Source organism: Procambarus clarkii, chromosome 18, assembly GCF_040958095.1.
Source record: "Procambarus clarkii isolate CNS0578487 chromosome 18, FALCON_Pclarkii_2.0, whole genome shotgun sequence".
In the NCBI taxonomy this organism is placed as follows: domain Eukaryota; kingdom Metazoa; phylum Arthropoda; class Malacostraca; order Decapoda; family Cambaridae; genus Procambarus; species Procambarus clarkii.
The window spans coordinates 17,940,718-17,963,533 of record NC_091167.1 but is presented as its reverse complement, the minus strand read 5'-3'; the positions used below and the strand labels follow the sequence as shown (position 1 = coordinate 17,963,533).

Genomic DNA, 22,816 nt, shown 5'->3' with positions numbered 1-22,816 from the left:
AGTATGTCAATATCGCGAGCCGCTGCCATTTTCTAATACGACAATTTTTGGCCTAAGGTGGAGTATACGTCAAAATGCGACGTTCTATTAGGAGGACGGGTTGAGTGTAGTTTACCAACGTCAGTGTATTGATTGATGAAGTTTAAACAATTCAAGAGGTGGCACAGGCATGCGTTACTGTCTATATGTTGTTTAAGATTCACTACCTAAAACAAAAAGTTTCAAGTAGCATGGGCTATGGTGAGCCCGTAGTGTATTGTCTATAGATTGATTTCTGAAGATTAAGCCACCCATAAGGTAGCACGGGGATGAATAGCCCGTAAATGGTGGCCCTTTTTTAACCATTACCAGTATCAAGAGCAGATACTGGAGATCTGTGGAGGTGCGAATGCACTCTGCGTGGTGACAGATGTCTCCGGTGTATGTTGCATATAGGCAGCATGGCAACTATATAGCAATGAAACTGCGTACTTGTGGCTTTATTAAAAATTTATTTATGTAATTTGTGTAATTCAGTCACTGTAACATTTTCTGTTATATATTTGTAAATGCAGTTATTAACATTATTTATTACGGGAATGGCTGATTCACTGGTTGCTTTGGCCCGGACGCGTATGTCAGGTTCAGTTTGTTGATGTTTGGCATTGATTGAGGCTGTGGGTTTTGGGTATATTCTTTAATTAGGTGAGTACACACACACACACAAAACAATGTTTATTTCACATTCTTTACTTAAATTATTTTAAGTAAAATCTTAAAATGTTCTTTACTTAATTAAATTAAGTAAAGAATGTGAAATAAACATTGTGTTTTATGTGTACTCACCTAATTGTGCTTGCGGGGGGTTGAGCTCTGGCTCTGTCCGCCCGCCTCTCAATCAACTGTTACCAACTGTGTGAGAGAGAGAGCGCGTGCGTATATTACTTCCCTGAGACAACTTTGTGCAAATATGTATAAACACCAATATACATATTTGCTCTTCCGAGTGTATGTATTCACGCTGGTTGACCATGAGATGATATATATACACACACGTGTGTATTGGTACTCACCTAATTGTGCTTGCGGGGGTTGAGCTCTGTCTCTTAGGTCCCGCCTTTGGTGTTGGAGGCGTGTCAAGTGACATACCTGCGAGAGGTGCGCTGATCCACTGACATACAGACACAAACAGATCACCAGACCAACTGACTGGTCACCACCAACACCCACCCGGCCTGTCCTTACCCTTGTGTCCTTACCTGACCTTCCTGCAACCCCGACGCTCTCCGGAGTTGAGAGAAAGAAAGAAAGAGAGTGTGAGAGAGCGAGAGGCATGGGGGGAGGACTCAACCCTACAAAAGTTTGTTTTTAATTGTTTAAGCCGTAGTTATTACTAGGTTAGGATGTATTAGCTTAGGTTAGGTTGGTTTGGGTTAGGTTATGATGTATGATAAAATCCGTTGTGGCTTGTATCCCATTCTTCTGTGTACCTACCCTAAGGTTGACTTTCCTTTTAGAACTGGCATCTGGGGCTCCTGTTTTCGACTATTTGTGTGGACTGGATCTCTTCCATCCTAAGCAGATTTATGTATATATTTTTTTCTTATTTGCCCGAGAGTTTATTGGGCAGCGTCACTCATCCTATGAGTGAACATACTGAGTTAGCAGCATGTACAACACCCACCAATAGGAAGAACGCCCACTGAAGTGTTCATCGTAGATTGATTGATTGATGAAGATTAAGCCACCCAAGAGGTGGCACGGGCATGAATAGCCCGTAAGTGGTGGCCCTTTCGAGCCATTACCAGTATCAAAAGATGATACTGGAGATCTGTGGAGGCGCAACTGCACCCTGCGTGACGGGAGATGTCTCCCGGACCAAGTGGTGACCAAATGGTGTCATCCTGAGTAAACACACCGGCATAAAACAGCATACACCCCCCCCCCCCCTGACATAGGAGGATCATTTCGACTGATTTCATTTAAAAGGCTGACCCTATAGTGGCTTAGTTTCGGCGCCGTTATAGTTAGTAATTAGCCCATACTGTCATACCAGAATGTGGTTAGAGTTTCTCGTGACTTTAATTTGTGAAAAATGTGTTACCGTGCTTGAAGGCTTCTTGTTGCTCCTTCCTCTGTTCGTCATAACATTATCAATAAATTATCCTGTTGCTGGGCCGACTCTTCATATCAACGACTAATTATCGCTACAGTAACTTGCCGGAGGCAAAATATTGTCAAATGTGTCGTTATGAAGAGTCGACCCAGCAACAGGATAATTTATTGATAATGTTATGACGAACAGAGTAAGGAACAGCAAGAAGCTGTTCTAAACGCTACGAAAGTAACGTTTTCTATGCACCGTGATACGACTTGATTGATTGATTGATGAAGATTATGCCACCCAAAAGGTGGCACGGGCATGAATAGCCCGTAAGTGGTGGCCCATTTGAGCCATTACCAGTATCAATAGATGATACTGAAGATCTGTGGAGGTGCGACTGCACCCTGCGTGACGGGAGATGTCTCCTGTGTGATACGACTTCACAGCAGCAACGTTTTATATTCAGAATAACTCGACATTCGCCTCTCGCTGTTCCAATGCTTTCCCATTTCGTTATTCTCATTCTCTCTTCCCTCACCCAAGTCACCTGGGAAGCGCCTGTCGTACCTTAAGGCAAATATTAGGGACGGCCATAGGTCCATTTGGTCACCACTTGGTCCGGGAGACATCTCCCGTCACGCAGGGTGCAGTTGCGCCTCCACAGATCTCCAGTATCATCTTTTGATACTGGTAATGGCTCGAAAGGGCCACCACTTACGGGCTATTCATGCCCGTGCCACCTCTTGGGTGGCTTAATCTTCATCAATCAATCAGACGGCCATAGTTAGGACACACAGTTAGGATACAGCCAAGTTAGGACACATTTGGCTGTATCAGAGGGGCTGGTTGGGACGGTGGTTAGCTGAGGCTAGTGAGGACAAGTTGGAGTGTTGTGGTCAGGCGAGTGGGGGGGGGGGGGAGTAGAGCTGAGGGAGTGATGCTGAGGTTAAGGGAAGGGAAGTTGAGGAAGGAAAGGCAGGAATGGTTGGGGGGAGAGGGGGAGGGGGGGAAAGGGAGGGAATGCGGGATCGGTAGGGGGGGGGGGGGGCGTTGCGGTGCCTTCATTTCCGCTACGCATTCCAGTCTTTTTCACGACCAAATGGGTTGTTGTGGCTGCCGCAACAACGGTCACCATAGTTAGTAGCCTTGTGGGAGAGAGGGGGGAGGTAGAGGTAGAGTGAGAGGTAGAGGTAGAAGGAGAGGTAGAAGGGTACCAGGACAGAAGCTTGGACTGGCCTCTTAATATCACGCCGCGATATATCCCATGGCGGCCAGACACAGTGGCCAGATTCGTAGTTCTAAGGACCCAGATTCGATTCCCGGCTAAATCTCATAAAGCCAAAACTTTTTCAGTGTCAGAGTAGTTAACAGGTGGAATGCATTAGGCAGTGATGTGGTGGAGGCTGACTCCATACACAGTTTATAATGTAGATATGATAGAGCCCAATAGGCTCAGGAATCTGTACACCAGTTGATTGACAGTTGAGAGGCGGGACCAAAGAGCCAAAGCTCAACCCCCGCAAGCACAACTAGATGAGTAAACACAGCCAGACACTCACCAGCTAGGTGAGTACACAGACACACACACACAGCCCAGTAAATCCCCACCACAAGGTCCCACTACACTCCCTAAAAGATGGAACTGGGTTACCAATAAAGAAGCATTTCATAAAAGATTGAATTTCTCCTAGCAACCCCTTTATAAATTGAATCATTTAGGCCTCAAATAGGGTCCCTTTTTGAGCTTCTGTCAATCTATTGTCCGTAAACTTTTCAATTTTCTATTGTTTTTGAGTTCCCAAGAATCCATTCATGGATCACCATCAACTGTATGTCATTAAGACAATCTGAACTCGGTAACAAGACTTCGGGCGTTCCCTGACCATCAGGAAACAATTGCCTGGACGTCCAGTCATCTTGTCTTGCTGGTGAAAGTGACTCTTATTCGGCTCAACAGTCAGTACTGGAGGAGTAGCCTCGACTGCTGACCTGTTGCTGATAGTGTATACACACACACATCACTGGGGTCGGTGGCTGAGTGGACAACATGCTGTGCACGTAATCCTGTGTACCGGGGTTCGGTTCCTAGCGCCGGCGAAAAACAATGGGTAGAGTTTCTTTCACCCTGATGCCCCCTGTTACCTAGCAGTAAATAGGTAAATAGGTATCTGGGAGTTAGTCAGCTGTTACGGGCTGCTTCCTGTGTGTGTGTGAATGGAAAAATACAATTGTTAGTAGTTAATAACAGTTGATTGATTGACAGTTGACAGAGTCGAAAGAGCAGAGCTCAACCCCCGCAAGCACACCTAGGTGAACACACACACACACACACACACACACACACACACACACATGAGGGTAAGAGAGCACCTGTACACCTGTTGATTGATGGTTGAGAGGCGGAACCAAAGAGCTAAAGCTCAATCCCCGCAAGCACAACTAGGTGAGTACAACTAGGTGAGTACACATTTTATGATATGACCCAATAGGCTCAGTCACCTGCACTCCAGTTGAATGATGGTTCAGAAGCAGGACCAAAGAGCCGAAGCTCAACCCCAGCAAGCACAAATTGGTGAGTACATTAAGTGATAAAGAAATTTACGAGGCACTTAACGCCATTTTCCATGAAGAGTTCTCACCGGAGCGTGAGCAGCTCCCAGCGTTAGAAGAGATGACCCTAAATACTATTTATGGGCTCACCATAGCCCGTGTTACTTGGAACTTTTTGTCCCAGGTAGCGAATCTTTAACAACATGGATGGGAAACTGGTAAACATTGAGTTGACAGCAAAAGAAATAGAGGAGCAATTTACTTTACTGGAAGAAACTAAAGATGTTGGACCAGTCTACGAATCATGTATATTATAAGAGGCAACGCAGGTTCTCAGCGTGTCTCTAGCAATCGTCTTTAATGAGTCACTTACAAAGGGAGAATTACGCAGTTGCTGGAAGAAGGTGAATCTCGTACAATTATAAAGACAGGAAATAAAGAAGAGGCACTTCACTACAGACCAGTAACACAGACAAGCTTCCCCTGCAAGATACTCGAAAGAATAATCAGGATAAGACTAGTTACATAGTTAGAGAGAGTTAGGTATATAAACATCAACATGGCCTTTGGGATGGGAAATCATGCCTAACGAACCAACTGGAATTCTGTGATAAAGTAAGGAAAATAAGGCACGCCAGAGAAGGTTGGGCAAATTGCGTATTTCTGGATTGCCAAAAAGCCTTTGATACATTACCTCTCAAGAGATTACTATACAAACTTGAAAGGCAGGCTGGAGTAAGCGGAAAGGCACTAACGGAAAGGCACTGGGGTAAGGAATTGCCAAACAGACAGGAGTCATAGAGTGACAGTGAGGGTGAGAAGTCGAACAAGCGTAGGGTAACAAGCGGTGTGCGGTATAAGGTGTGAAGGATAGATGAAATTGTTTATGTAATAATCTAAGATGAGGTCTGATAAAGACCTTTTGTGCCCTCTGTAATGTTTTGCGCTACCGCTCACAGGATGAGTATGGGGTACACAATAAACTAGCCGCCTACGGCGGCAACAATCAAATCAAATAACAAGCGGGATGCTTCAAGGATCGGTGCTGGGACCTATACTATTTATCACGTATGATAATGACCTATCTTCAGGAGTTGAGTCTTATATGTCGATGTTTGCAAAGTTAAGGAAAAAGAGTTGTGACAAATGAGTGTAGGATTCTCCAAGATGACAAAAATAAGCTGCAAAATTAGTCCGAGAAAAAGATACTAAAGTTCAACAACAGCAAATGTAAGGTGATAGAAATAGGAACAAGGAGACAGGAGACCAAAGAGACAGTACACGACGAAGAGAAACTATCACCCTATAACAAATAGAGAAAAAGACCTGGGAGTGGATTGTTTGTTGATTGTTGCCGCCGAAGGCGGCTAGTTTATTGTGCACCCCATACTCATCCTGTGAGCGGTAGCGTAAAAGCATTACAGAGGGCACAAAAGATCTTTATCAGACCTCATCTTAGATTATTACATAAACAATTTCATCTATCCTTCACACCTTATAGTTACAATGTCAGCTAGTTACAGAGAAAGTGCTATTACAAGAGCTACATATTTACAGTAAGTCATCATACATTAATGGGAGTGGACATAACACCTAACCTAACTCCAGAGACTCATATAAATAGAATAATGACAGCCGCATACTCTACACTAGCATAAGTTAGAACATTATTCAAGACCGTAAATAAAGAGGTATTTAGAGCACTGTACACCACCTATGTGAGACCAGTTTTAGAGTAAGCTGCCCCCCCATACTCTAAAATTCTCAGTTGAATTTTGTGGGTTGAAAGTCAGGTTATATTATTTCATCAACAATATGTTAGACTGAGTGGGTATTTCCGCCTTGACAATGGCCTATGTTAACATAAAATCTCGAACCTCCCTGAGAATACTTCCGAAATTATTTAACGAAAAGAAAATATACTTGGAGGGCAACTCAAGGAAGAAAACACACTTGGAGGGCAGACTCAGGGAAGAAAACACACTTGGAGGGTAGACTCAAGGAAGAAAACACACTTGGAGGGCAGACTCAAGGAAGAAAACACACTTGGAGGGCAACTCAAGGAAGAAAACACACTTGGAGGGCAACTCAAGGAAGAAAACACACTTGGAGGGCAGACCAAGGAAGAAAAACACACTTGGAGGGTAGACTCAAGAAAGAAAAACACACTTGGAGGGTAGACTCAAGGAAGAAAAACACACTTGGAAGGCAGACTCAAGGAAGAAAAACACACTTGGAGGGTAGACTCAAGGAAGAAAACACACTTGGAGGGCAGACTCAAGGAAGAAAAACACACTTGGAGGGTAGACTCAAGGAAGAAAACACACTTGGAGGGTAGACTCAAGGAAGAAAAACACACTTGGAGGGTAGACTCAAGGAAGAAAACACACTTGGAGGGCAGACTCAAGGAAGAAAACACACTTGGAGGGCAGACTCAAGGAAGAAAACACACTTGGAGGGTAGACTCAAGGAAGAAAAACACACTTGGAGGGCAGACTCAAGGAAGAAAAACACACTTGGAGGGTAGACTCAAGGAAGAAAACACACTTGGAGGGTAGACTCAAGGAAGAAAAACACGCTTGGAGGGCAGACTCAAGAAAGAAAAACACACTTGGAGGGCAGACTCAAGAAAGAAAAACACACTTGGAGGGCAGACTCAAGGAAGAAAACACACTAGGAGGGCAGACTCAAGGAAGAAAACACACTAGGAGGACAGACTCAAGGAAGAAAAACACACTTGGAGGAGAAACACAAGGCACCAGCAAGGCGTAAGGAAAGAGAGAGTGCTCGAGGAAGTCATCGTGGAAGCGTGTAAAGACTCTGGCAGTAACGACAGGAAGAGGAAGAAGGAAGATGACTGTTGTTTGTGAGAGCTCACAGCCTCACGCGCCACCTTACGACCTCCACAGTGAAAGTGATAACGAAACCCCTTAGCAACTACTGCGTTAGCGAAGCTGCGGGAGAGAGAGAGAAAACAAATGACCAAAAGTGAGATAGACCAGAAAAGGTGAGACAGAGAGAGTGAACAAGACAGTGATAAAGAGATGTAATCCAATACAAGGACAGAACAATATTATATATACTAAAGAAATTTACGAAGCTATACAATATGATAACTCCAGTTTGAAATATTGTTGAACTGTTCAAAACCTTCAATAGTCTTAGTTGCCCGCCAGGCTGACCAGCCACAAGATTAACTCCGTACATGAAAGTACAAATTACAATGGGTGTATATATATATATATATATATATATATATATATATATATATATATATATATATATATATATATATATATATATATATATATATATATATATATATATACTGTAGTAATGAACATTGTTCAGGTTTAATGTATACTTATAGGTTGGCCACCATCGTAGCGGTTGACCTAATTGGCTTGCAAGTGATAGAGTCTTTAAGTGGATATTCTAGCACGGCCAAGACACACAAGAGAGCAAGACAAACAACAATAAGACACATAAGTAAGACACATAATCAACACATCAGGAATTCCTAAGAACCGCACTGGGCGTGTTTTTTACAAGTCAAGCAACGTGGAGCAGGATGAGGCACCGTGGAAAGTTACCCCGGAGGGAGGGGGGGATGGGGGTAAGTGGAAGGGGTGGGGATTTATGGGGGAGGCAGGGAGAGTTATGAGGACGAGAAGAGTAAGAGTGATGGGGTTAGGCTTGATGGGTAATGAGGAAAACGGACGTAACAGATGTGTAAAACAGAGGGCATAAAACAGATGTATGAAATGTATACATTAACAGAGGGATGAAATAGATGTGTGGAACAAGTTATGAAGTATAACATCGCTTTAGAAAGAAAATGTGTCAGTAGGCTTCTACACATTGTACAGTTGTGTTGAATCACATGAAAAGTAGGTGTATGAGATGGTACAACCAAGGACACAAGGTTGACATACAGGTAACTCAGTCCCTCATAGTCTACCTTCACCAGGTAACTCAGTCCCTCATAGTCTACCTTCACCAGGTAACTCAGTCCCTCATAGTCTACCTTCACCAGGTAACTCAGTCCCTCATAGTCTACCTTCACCAGGTAACTCAGTCCCTCATAGTCTACCTTCACCAGGTAACTCAGTCCCTCATAGTCTACCTTCACCAGGTAACTCAGTCCCTCATAGTCTACCTTCACCAGGTAACTCGGTCCCTCATAGTCTACCTTCACCAGGTAACTCAGTCCCTCAATCTACCTTCACCAGGTAACTCAGTCCCTCATAGTCTACCTTCACCAGGTAACTCAGTCCCTCATAGTCTACCTTCACCAGGTAACTCAGTCCCTCATAGTCTACCTTCACCAGGTAACTCAGTCCCTCAATCTACCTTCACCAGGTAACTCAGTCCCTCATAGTCTACCTTCACCAGGTAACTCAGTCCCTCATAGTCTACCTTCACCAGGTAACTCAGTCCCTCATAGTCTCATTAATATAGTGGGCATCAATTTTAGATCATTATTGCTTGAATTCTTTTGTATTTAGAATTGTTTATGTATATTGTACTTCTGGTCAAGTGTTATCGTAGTCATGTCATGTGTTATCGTAGCCATGTCACGTGCTATCGTAGTTATGTCACGTGTTATCATAGTTATGTCCCGTGTTATTGTAGCCATGTCACCTCCAAGTCCCATGTTATCGTGTCCATATCCCCTATTATTGTATTTATTATTTGTAGCCATGTCACCTCCCGGATGAATACAATCTCTTACTGACCTCCGGCGTGTTCAGGGTCCCAGGTCTCCCTAAGCCCTTCCTCGATCTAGAAAAATGATCTTAACGCCCCTTGTCAGTCGTCACAGTGGTCAGAGATCTTCTCTAAGTCGTTCCTCAATCCATAATAATCACTTTAACCATTACCTAGTAAGTTAAAACTTTCACAATACTGTTGGTTAAGATTCGCTACATGGATCATAGTTCCAAACAGCACGGGCTATGGTGAGCCTGAAGTTTCACATTAGATTTATAAGTGTATATTATACGGAATTCCTGAAGCATGTTTGCTACCGTATTGCTCTTTTATGTAATAAATGAGCAACTACCGTAATATTTTTGCCTTTCTATTTTATAAATGCAAAATTATTATATTGTTATTATTATTGTTATTGAGATAATTATTTTGAGGCAATGGAGTGATTCGAACCGACGTTCTGGTGCTTCCCAGACACCTGGCGTATTACACCACTTGGCCACGATAGGACAGAAAGCCGACTAACTTGGAACTCTAAGGAATTCACTAAGAGGCTCTTGAGGCCTCGAACTCGAGCCCAACCAGACTTTTTAGTCAGCCCGCCTTCACTCTGGCCTACGGGTAATGGTGCTCACACGATCCTTTAGATCGTACACGAATAACAATGGCGTGATATATCAATGATATATCGTTGATATATCACATCATTATGATTTAATGATTATTATTATTAACTCTCGATGTGTCCGTTGGACAGCACACTGATGACCAACTCGCGCATGGTACCCGGGACCATTGAACCAAAATAGAACCCCTTGTGAACCACCGAGGCGGCTATAGCCTCGCCGGCCTGGTTTTAACAGCCAACAATAGCATTAGAGAGAGAGAGTTCCGGGAGAATATGGTCCGTGCGCAAATATGTAATGGTCCGGTGACCACCCTCGGCCACAACAACCTGTCGGACGCTCATGGGACCCACTGGGACCCACTGGGACCCACTGGGACCCTCCCCCCCCTGCCCCCCTGTGTTATCCCATGGGACATCTTTGACCGTAGGGATTAGACGGGCTGGGAGGAATTAGGAACAGATGAACATCTTGTTGGGTCACGTACGAGTCGAATTATATATATTACAATATTTTAACCTCTGGAGGGTTGTAAGGCCTGTCAACCTCTGGAGGGTTGTTAAGACCTACCAACCTCTGGAGGGTTATCAAGACCTACCAACCTCTGGAGGGTTATTTAGGCCTACCAACCTCTGGAGGGTTGTTAAGACCTACCAACCTCTGGAGGGTTATCAAGACCTACCAATCTCTGGAGGGTTATTAAGGCCTATCAACCTCTGGAGGGTTATTAAGACCTATCAACCTCTGGAGGGTTATTAAGACCTACCAACCTCTGGAGGGTTGTTAAGATCTACCAACCACTTGAGGGTTGTTAAGACCTATCAACCTCTGGAGGGTTATTAAGACCTATCAACCTCTGGATGGTTATTAAGACGTACCAACCTCTGGAGGGTTATTAAGGATCGTCAACACCCCTTGCGGTTGTTACAGTGATCCAAACTGACCTAAAAATATAGGTGTGGACTGTTACAGTCCGGGAGTCACAGACTAATTATATATAATTATTCTTTCAATTAGACCATTATGTCACGTTGTAGACAGGGAGCTGAGTACTAATGACCTCCCATAGATCACTGGTCGTTAGACCCAATAAGTCTCTAGTTAGGTACAGAAGGTAATCGGAAGGTATACAAGTAATTAATGTGCAAGTACCTACCTTGAGGCTACCTTGAGGTGCTTCCGGGGCTTAGTGTCCCCGCGGCCCGGTCGTCGACCAGGCCTCCTGGTTGCTGGACTGATCAACCAGGCTGTTAGACGCGGCTGCTCGCAGCCTGACGTATGAGTCACAGCCTGGTTGATCAGGTATCCTTTGGAGGTGCTTATCCAGTTCTCTCTTGAACACTGTGAGGGGTTTGCCAGTTATGCCCCTTATGTGTAGTGGAAGCGTGTTGAACAGTCTCGGGCCTCTGATGTTGATAGAGTTCTCTCTCAGAGTACCTGTTGCACCTCTGCTTTTCAACGGGGGTATTCTGCACATCCTGCCATGTCTTCTGGTCTCATGTGGTGTTATTTCTGTGTGCAGGTTTGGGACCAGCCCCTCAATTATTTTCCACGTGTAAATTATTATGTATCTCTCCCGCCTGCGCTCAAGGGAGTACAGATTTAGGCTCTTTAGTCGGTCCCAGTAATTTAGATGTTTTACTGAGTGGATTCTAGCAGTAAAGGATCTCTGCACGCTCTCTAGGTCAGCAATTTCTCCAGCTTTGAAAGGGGCTGTCATTGTGCAGCAGTACTCCACTCTAGATAGCACAAGCGTTTTGAAAAGTACACCACACCACAAGTACACTACACCACCCCACAAGTACACTAGTGCCATACAGTGCCACAAGGATACAGTACCACACAAGGGACTAGTGCACAAGCTGGAGATGCAGGCTGGAGTGAAAGGGAAGGTACTCCGTTGGTTAAGGGAGTGCCTAAGTAACAGAAGACAGCGAGACACTGTGTGGGGTGAGGTCTCGGATTGGCGAGACGTCACCAGTGGAGTCCCGCAGGTTTCAGTTCTTGGACCTATACTGTTTTTGATATATGTAAATGATCTTCCAGAGGGTAGAGACTCGTTTCTCTCAATGTTTGCTGATGATGCAAAATTTATGAGGAGGATTAAGACGGAGGAAGATAGTATGAGGCTACAAGATGACCTTGCCAAATTGAATGAATGGTCCAACAAATGGCTAATAAAGTTCAACCCGAGTAAATGTAAGGTAATGAAACTAGGCGAAGGAAACAGGAGACCAGACACAGGATACAGAATAGGAGATGAAGTACTTAATGAGAAGGATTGAGAGAAGGATCTAGGAGTTGATATCACACCAAACCTGTCTCCTGAAGCCCACATCAAAAGAATAACGTCTGCGGCGTATGCGAGGCTGGCTAACATCAGAACTGCCTTCAGGAACCTGTGAAAGGAATCATTCAAAACCTTGTATACCTGATTTACCTGGTCGATGGGGTTCTGGGAGTTCTTCTACTCCCCAAGCCCGGGCCGAGGCCAGGCTTGACTTGGGAGAGTTTGGTCCACTAGGTTGTTGCTTGGAGCGGCCCGCAGGCCCACATACCCACCACAGCCCGGTTGGTCCGGCACTTCTTGGAGAAAATGATCTAGTTTCTCTTGAAGATGTCCACGGTTGTTCTGGCAATATTTCTTATCCTCGCTGGGAGGGTGTTGAACAACCGTGGACCTCCGATGTTTATACAGTGTTCTCTGATTGTGCCTATGGCACCTCTGCTCTTCACTGGTTCTATTCTGCATTTTCTTCCATATCGTTCACTCCAGTATGTTGTTATTTTATTGGGTAGATTTGGGACCTGGCCCTTCAGTATCTTCCACGTGTATATTATTTGATATCTCAATCGTCTCCTTTCTGGTGAGTACATTTGGAGAGCTTAGAGACGATTCCCAATAGTTTAGGTGCTTTATTGCGTCTATGCGTGCCGTATATGTTCTCTGTATTCCCTCTATTTCAGCAATCTCTCCTGCTCTGAATGGGGAAAGTGAGTACTGAGCAGTACTCAAGACGGGACAACACAATTGACTTGAAGAGTACAACCATTGTGATGGGATCCCAGGATTTGAAAGTTCTCGTAATCCATCCGATCACTTTTCTGGGTGACGCGATATTTGCTTTGTTATGCTCCCTAAACGTTAGGTCGTCAGACATAATTATTCCCAAATCCTTTACATGCTGTTTTCCTACTATGGGCACATTTGATTGTGTTTTGTACCCTGTAATATGTTTAAGGTCCTCATTTTTACCGTATCTGAGTACCTGGAATTTATCACTGTTAAACCACATATGTAAATATACCGCTTATGTATATGTGTACCATATATATATATGTATACCACATATGTAAGACCAATCCTGGAGTATGCGGCTCGAGCATGGAGCCCGTACCTTGTCAAGCACAAGGCGAAGCTTGAAAAAGTTTAGAGGTATGCCACTAGGCTAGTCCCAGAACTAAGAGGCATGAGTTATGAAGAATGGCTGCGGGAAATGCACCTCACGACACTGGAATACGGAAGAGTAAGGAGAGACATAATCACTACCTTCAAAATTCTCAAAGGAATTGACAGGGTAGACAAGAATAAACTGTTTAACACGGGTGGTACGCAAACAAGGTGACAGGTGAAAACTGAGTACCCACATGAGCCACAGGGACGTTAGAAAGAACTTTTTCAGTGTCAGAGTAGTTAACAGATGGAATGCATTAGGCAGTGATGTGGTGGAGGTTGACTCCATACACAGTTTCAAATGTAGATATGACTGACGGTTGAGAGGCGGGACCAAAGAGCCGGATCTCAACCCCGCAAGCACAACCAGGTGAGTACAGTACATCACACCACAAGTACACTACATTACTCAACTCTAAAACACTGTTCTCAACAACTTTCTAAACATAATTAAATTACCTTAATAAGCGTAGGTGTGTGAAGGACACTCCCGCCTCCCGCCGACCTCGTCTCTCTGATCCAATAGAGAAATGTAATACACATGTATTACTACAACACACGTATTTACTACAATACACATGTATTACTACAATACATGTGTATTACTACAATACATGTATTACTACAATACACATGTATTACTACAATACACATGTATACCTGCAGTTAGAAGTTCCGTGTCCTTATAGCGATTACCTTTGGCGGTCGAGAATCTTGCGTAATTAAGCTCCTTGTGTATTAACATGTAATTTATCTACAAGACTTATATTTAACATTACTTTTGTGCTTCCTCGAAACTATCTCCAAAGATATGTCACTTGTCCCTAACGTCTTCACCACCTAACGCGCCACTGTCACTAATTCAACAAGTGTAGCGCCGAACCCTTAAAAAGAGTCCTTTTGTTTAATTATTCATTGAAGGGATTCTCCCGATCAAAGTGGAACTTGAACGGGTGAACGCCTCCCTGCGCCAGACCGTTCACCGGTCCAGCTCAGCCAGTTGTGTCCAGGTCTTTTATCATAGGTCTGGTAGTTGCTGGGTCTACATCACTTGGATAGCTTGATAAATGATGATAGCTTATTGCGAGCCTTCTGCCGTTGGTGAATTGGAGACGGTGCACTCAGAAGGCATCAGGAAAATGTAATATAATACAGCCTCTTCGTAGTCTTTCACTTGATTGGGTCGTTATCACATTATATGACGTCACATGGGAATTAACAGCCGAGTAGTAACTCTTACTACTCAGGTCACGTACATTCTAAATACTGCTATCTCAATCCTCTGTTGCTGCAAGATAGTAGTGGCATCACTTTTGAAAATTCTCCAAGTTCAGTAAGGTTTCATTGACCATATTACTTATATCATACACTGACTATCTAGCCCGTCCTCCTAGGGTTTCAATACGTCAACAAACAGTTAATTTAACTCTCCTAACCTAATAGACTAAGCCAGAAGACTCAAAACAGAAAACGGGACAACAATCGTTCAACAGCTGCATTCTCTTTAGGTGATTTAAAATAGCTTCCCCGAAAAAAAACAAATTAGTATTTCACAGACCTTATTTTCTCATTTTCTGTGGATTACTTTTCTTGGATGTTACAACTGGCGAAAACTGGAGTTAATGATGACAGAGAAATGTAAAGTGGGAATATATTTGTATACATGGATGAAGTATTCTGCGTACTATGCCACAGTTCTGTATGTCAGCAGTAATTATAATCCAGGTCGTCGATTAATGTAAGTTTAATTAATTATAAGCCACTAGTGACGTGACTGGTGGTCCTCGTCCGCGTAACAATGGCAGCTGGATACATTAGGATAATATATAATTGTTACATATGACGTTGCAAGTTGCATTTAATAATAATTAAAACTAAATAATTCCTCTTCCAATGGCGAATATTTGGAATATTTTTTCTAGTGGCGTTAGTTTGCATTGTTCGTTGTGTGGAGCAAGATAACATTTCTCTCCGAGGGTTGTAAATTTGCAATATTCTTCCAGTGGTGAATTTGCAGTATTAGTCCAGTAGTAAAAATTTACAATGCTTTTTCCGGTGTTGTGAGTTTGCAATTGTTTTTTTTTTAGAAGTGTAAATTTGCAAAACTTTCCGTAGTGAGCGTTTGCAATAATTTTCCAAAGGTGTATGTGTGCACCACTTACTGTGATGTGAGTTTACGATGACTAAAATCTGCAATCTTGCGCCGGTGCAAGCTTGCAGCTGAGGAGGCGTGAGCGTGCAACAAACTCCGAAGTGACTATCAAATCTTGCATCGAGGTAAATAGCTACTTAAAACCCCCTCTCCATCGGGGGGCCAAGCTCCTGTTGTTAATCCTTGCAGCTCATCAACAATTTGTGCTCTTTGAGTTCCCCCTTTGTATCTGCTCAACAAATTTCTTATCTTTAACATAGATATGTTAATAAATAACACAACACTAACCTCTATTATCGTCTGCACTATCAACAAACTGTACTTTCATCTTGCTGTTTTGTGGTTGACGTAATGGCGAGTCATTTTCCACACATCCTCACTAAAATTGCTCTTACCGCATCGTGGTAATGCTATTATGTATTATTATTTTGCCGGCTTTGATTACGTTACTTCTGCGTTGTCATTGTCGCGTGTCATAGTGACTACGCCCGCGCCTTGTACCCTCAAGCAGTGACAACGGTCTTAAAGCGTCTCTGTAACTGAGATACCATCTGGCTCTTCTCTCACCTCTAGGCGTTTTGCTCCAGCTGACGGGCTAATTAAAGAAATTAGGTTAGGCATTATACGCGAGCCTTGGGGCAGTTTTAAAAGATTTATACTCACTATAATAGCGAAGGGATATTTATATATTTGCTCATTACTATTGCTATTTGCTCATATATATATATATATATATATATATATATATATATATATATATATATATATATATATATATATATATATACTTTTTGTGAACAACTCTTCCAGCTGAACTCTGATGCAAGAACATTAGTAAGAGGGATAGAAACCCTAAATCAGAAAACAGTTAATACGGAATATGCTGTCATATTCAATGAGACATGCATATATATATATATATATATATATATATATATATATATATATATATATATATATATATATATATATATATATATACCCAATCTTCACACACATGTACATGGAGAAATGTATTCAGCTTCTCGGTGTTTACACTAAGAGTTTACCTTAGTATTGGATTCTGTTCAGGACTAAAGTATACTTACTGGTTGATTAGTAAGCTATTGCTGCGGCCTTCATAACCCTCCAGATGTTGATAGGCCTTAATAACCCTTCAGAGTATGACTGACTTGAAGCCCATCACCAAACCAAATTCAAATGAAATACCATTTGACTCGTCACAAGATGCGTTATTCCGGTCTAAAGGTTACGTGAAGATTTACGCGAGTCGGCCCGCCCTCTCCTGACTGGCCGGTCAGTATGGCAGTGAAATCGTGCATTTTTACACGTATCCACAGAGCAAAAAAATTCGTCTGGCCAGACCGCACACCCGGTGGTCGCCTGGTCCAGGAACTTGATTTGCTGCGACTTTCGAAGTCTTGGTGAAAATAATTCGTTTCCGTGTGATTGGGAAACACGCGAATTTTGATCAAGTGTTGACAGATCCAACACTGAAGATAAGGGGGAATAAAACTACCGGCAAAGAATGCTGCCACACGCGGAGAAAGTATTCAAGTAATTAATATAAAAAAAGATGGTTGACACCGCCGTGAGAAACTTGAGGCGTTGGCCCTTACATTATACAAGAATTCAAAATACGTATGACATGAAAGTATGCCAAGAGAACTCCATTATACATTTGCACCAAGTGGAAGCCTAGCACCACCAGAGGCTAATTCAAGGCGAACACACCTTTAAACTTTCTCTCAAGAAACTCCCCCAAAGTAAAGCCCTCGAGGTTTGCACATTGTCACACATTCACTACGTTCACATTCACTAGTTCTTCTTCCATTCAGTTACTACAAATTACTACGTAGGTAATTTGCCATCCAAGTGGTTGAAATTTTAATAGTTTACTCTCCAAATATTCTCTCAGTAATTTAAATTGCATTAAGAGACCTTACCTGACGAACCAGAGAGTTGTAAAAGTAATTTTAAATGTTTTGTGGATTATAATATAAATCACAAGTAGAAGCATTCTCTAAAAAATGAAAGTATGAAAGTGAAAACACATTAAAATATACTTAAAATTGCCAATATTCTTCGCCATGTGGAGGAGACACATTTGATATTGTAAACAACTGTAAACAACGGGTTCAACTCACCCGTCTGTGTCGCCGTCAGACACTATCACCAAACGTGACACTCGTTCAAGAAACAGCCAGACGACAATCACCCCAGATCATATCCTACGCTCACACCACCACAAAACATTTCCCATGTTCACTACCGACACTCCACTCTTTAATCCACATTGCCACAAGTCATGTCCTAAAGTTGGTCGGGAGTACTGAATCTCTGAGAGGCTCGTCGGCACAAGACAGAGACTAACACAGGCTGAAGAACGGCAAGTGTAGGTGTACGCTCTGAGGAACAAGCTGACTAGACGGACGCTCGGCCGCTCTGGGAGAAAGCCACACCATAACTAAACTCCATCACACCGACCTCACACTACCCGGATTCGACCCCATCTTCTCGACCCCCTCCCGCCTTCCCCCCCCCCACTCCTTTCTCCTCCAAATTCCCTCTCATCTCATCTCCCTCACACCTTGTCAAGCGTTCCAGTCCAAGGTCGCGTACACAACTGATACAGCCATGATAAACAGATGCATGACGCGTGATAATTACCGACTGACATTTCGCCTACATTACAAACGCATATTTATGCAATCGTGAATCCAAACAGATGTTGATGTGATCATAAATCGAAACACGTGTTGATGTGATTGTGAATCCAAAGACATAGTGATGTAATTGTAAATCCAAATACGTGTTATGTAATAGTAAATCGAAACACGTTATGATGCAATCTAAACACACATTGATGCGATTATGAATTCAAACGCATTTTGATACAATCTAAACATTCAGACGCAATCCAAACACATTGATGCATGTCCATACAACTGGATAAATCCAAACTCAACCTCGTAAATCCAAATACATATTGATAAACACCTTGTCTGTATTGACAAAGTCATAGACCCACATACACACATTAATTCATAGGCAAATCTAAACACATGAAACAATGTTTACATAGTAATAAGCTTAATTTGTTAGAGGCCTCACTTTCACTGGAAGCCACTGCCGAGGAGGCAGCAGTAAGGGTGGATAGAAGGGTTGAAAGTATTGTTTCTCTTAGGGCCTCGCAGCGTTCATTCCCTCATGACGTGTGTGTGGCACATGGTAAGATGGCTTGAGGCGTGCGCCGATGACATGTGGTTTAAGTTTTAGTGCGGTAAAGTTTGATTAATAAATTTGTAAAATGAAACATGTCAACTGTCAAATGTAGGTGAGTGTAACCATTTTATATATATATATATATATATATATATATATATATATATATATATATATATATATATATATATATATATATATATATATATATATATATATATATAGCCTACAGCTTAGACCTAATGTATTGTGTATGATCTGTCCTGTGTGACAGTGAATACGAGTATTATCCTCACTCTAACAAGACCTAATTAGGTCTTATTAGAGTGAGATTGGCTAATTAACTCAGATTAGGCAAAATTGTAATTGATTTTTATCAATAAAGATGTTAATAACAAGTTGTGCGATACCGATCAAAATCATAATAAGCAAAGATTTTGTTTTCCCAAACAGTTTATACGTTTTGTACACAGTTATTATGACCGAGTTACAGTTAGTAGTGTTTTTGATTAATTAAAGTGGTCGGTAGAGCGACAGGTTCGCATCTTGTTGGATCGGTGTTAGATATCAGAAGACCAAGGTGGTTGGGCACCCTTCCATTACTCCGTCCTTATATTTCACCTCCTTGTCCTCATATCCCTTCCAAGTATTATTTAGTCATACTGGCTTAGCGCCTTAACCTCATAATCCTCTCAACTTATCTAGTCATGTGGCTAAATTTGCATATCGCCTATCGGTATATTCAGTGTTCTTGTCTTCCCTTTAAATAATTCATACGATGTTCCTCGTCTGACTGTATGGAGTATGGAGTATTGTAAGGTATTTGTACTCTTTATTAATATAATAATTTTGTATTTTAAAATAAGTATTAAGCTATTAAAAATAATGTTTCTGTGTGGAGGCGTTCCGGATGCTGCTGATGTTATCATGTTTACGTGTTCCTGTGGAATGGGGTTGGGGTTCTGTTCACTTTCACCTCGTGTTCTTCTTTTCGTCTCATGGCACTTCAATAACATTGCGCTAATTGGCTTAGTGTGTTTGTATTAAACAGTTGTTGAGCTGCAAAATATGGCAACTCAAGGTTATTGTTACCATGATGTTGGTCGAGTTAGGAGTGAGGAACTGATTCAGAGGTATAAAACAGCAAATTAGTTAGAAGCAAGGGAGGAATCCCGATCATATGTGGCATTCTTCCAAGAAAGGGAGTGGGAAATGGATGGATGTCGAGGGCATTTGGTGTCAATTGCCGGCTGGAAAGATATTGCAAATCAAATGCAATATCTTTCATAGACAACTGGGAACACTTCTATGGAAGAAATGAAATGTATGCTCGCGATGGGGTGCATCTATCGAGGGCTGGGGTTGTTGCTGTTGCGAACTCGTTGGAAGAAGTGGTTAGAGGTTAGAGGTGTTTGGGTTTAAACTGTTAGTAGATAGTGGTATGGGAATCGATTTGGAGGAAGGAGGTAATAAAAGTATGTGTTCGTGGGAGAAAAGAATTGGCAAAATGATCAGGGAAAGAAAAGGGCCTCAAAATAACAATTCGCTTAGGGTATATTACACTAACAGTAGAAGTCTAAGAAATAAAATTAACGAATTAAATGCTCTTGTCTGCACAGAAAAAAATAGATACTATTGCACTTACCGAAACGTGGATGAATGTAGAAAATAGAGAGCTATTAGTTGAATATCAAATAAATGGATTTAAACTGTTTCACACAGATAGATATATTAGACGAGGAGGGGGAGTAGCCATTTATGTTAGGGACAATTTGAAATGTAGTCTCAAAGAAGGAATCAAAACTGAGCCACACACAGAAACTATTTGGATAGAATTAAACGAAAAAGCTAATAACATTATAATAGGAGTTATATATAGGCCACCAAATTTAGACAGAATGGAAGCAAAGCATCTATGGGATGAAATATCTAGAGCATCTAGATCTAACAGTATTTACGTCATGGGTGACTTTAATTTTAGTGGAATAAACTGGTTGAACAAAACAGGGAATAATGAAGCAGAAGATTTTCTAGAATTAATTGACGATTGCTTTCTTACGCAACACATTAAGGAACCAACGCGGGAAAATAATATTTTAGATTTAGTGTTAACTAACAGGGAAACACAAATTAAGGACATCGAAATAGGGAGTGAGCTAGGGAACAGTGATCATAAGGAAATCAGATTTAGCATTCAATGGAATAGATCTGTAGGAGAAAATTCTGTTAAAGTGCCTGATTTTCGAAAAGCTGATTTTAATAGCCTAAGAAATTTTTTGGGTCAAATAGATTGGAAAGTCTTGGGTATGGGGTGTGGGCCGGTCTTGGAGCTAGACGTGAACCCAGCGATAGGTGACGTAAAAGGGGTTTTCGATGTGGATTAAAAATATAACGTATTTAAAAATATTCTAAACAAAGCACAGGAACGTAGTATACCATATAAATTGAATAGATCGAATACTAATGATCCAAAGTGGATAACAAAGGATCTGAAGAACCTTATAGGTAAAAAGAGAGCGTGGTACAAATGGATTAAGAATGGGGAAGTCTGTTTAGAACAGGAATCCGTACAACATTAGAGGGGCCTCGTAGCCTGGTGGATAGCGCGCAGGATTCGTAATTCTGTGGCGCGGGTTCGATTCCCGCACGAGGCAGAAACAAATGGGCAAAGTTTCTTTCACCCTGAATGCCCCTGTTACCTAGCAGTAAATAGGTACCTGGGAGTTAGTCAGCTGTCACGGGCTGCTTCCTGGGGGTGGAGGCCTGGTCGAGGACCGGGCCGCGGGGGACACTAAAAAGCCCCGAAATCATCTCAAGATCATCTCAAGATAACTGGTTAGAAATACTAAAAAAGAGATAAAGAAAGCAAAAAGAAACTATGAAGTTCGCATAGCAGAGCAAGCAAAAGACAAATCCTAAAGGGGTTTTCCAGTTATACCGGACAAAGATTAGGGAAAGGATAGGTCCATTAAAAACTGAGACAGATCAAATAACAGATAGTGATGAAGAGATGAGTAGTATTTTTAATAAATATTTTGTGTCTGTATTTACTAAAGAGGAACTTAACAATATGCCTTCAGCCGAACAAGTCTATGTGGGTGGGGACGAGGACAGGTTGACGAGTTTAGCAGTTACCAGGGAGGATGTTCTTAAACAAATAGTAAAACTCAAACCAAACAAATCCCCAGGGCCGGATGAAGTGTTTGCCAGGGTGCTTAAAGAATGCAAAGAGGAGCTTTGTGACCCACTGTCAACCATATTTAATAAATCAATAGAGTCAGGCAGAGTGCCAGAGTTATGGAAAGTTGCTAATATGATACCAATTTTTAAGAAAGGAGATAGATCACTTGCGTCAAACTATCGACCAATTAGTCTAACGTCTATTGTGGGAAAGTTACTCGAATCTATAATTGCAAATAAAATTCGTCTTCATTTTGAAAAACATAAATTAATAATTGAGTCGCAACATGGTTTTATAAATGGCCGTTCATGTTTAACAAATTTGTTATCTTTTTATTCTAGCATAGTTGAGGCAGTTGATAGTGGTAAGGATTGTGATGTTGTGTACCTTGACTTTAGCAAAGCTTTTGATACAGTGCCACATGAAAGACTGATTAAAAAGTTAGAGTCTCATGGTATTGGGGGTGCTATATTAAGCTGGATTAGGGCATGGCTATACCAAAGGAAACAGAGAGTTAGTATAAATGGAGTCAAGTCAGAGTGGGATAATGTTGTTAGTGGAGTACCTCAAGGCTCTGTCCTGGGACCTCTGTTGTTTATAACATATATAAATGATTTAGATTCAGGTTTGAGTAGCAACATTTGCAAATTTGCTGATGATTCAAAAATCGCTAGGGAAATTAATACGGAAGAAGACTCACTATCTCTTCAAGTTGATCTAAATATGGTTTTGAAATAGTTAAAGGATTGGCAGATGCAGTTTAATGCTGAAAAATGTAGAGTTTTGAGGCTAGGTAATGATGATAGAGTTACAAGATACGAGCTAGATGGTG

The 22,816-nt window shown here is 41.9% G+C and overlaps 1 protein-coding gene across 1 annotated transcript in view; it reads right to left on the bottom strand.

The window, feature by feature from the left end:
* LOC123754243 (glucose dehydrogenase [FAD, quinone]-like) overlaps positions 1-18,024 on the bottom strand; it is a 52,937-nt gene extending 34,913 nt beyond the window's left edge. Inside the window, exon 1 of the mRNA XM_069326302.1 lies at positions 17,726-18,024. The gene's annotated coding sequence lies outside the window, so the exon portion shown is untranslated. The remainder of the gene's footprint in view (positions 1-17,725) is intronic.
* Positions 18,025-22,816: the final 4,792 nt, after the last annotated feature.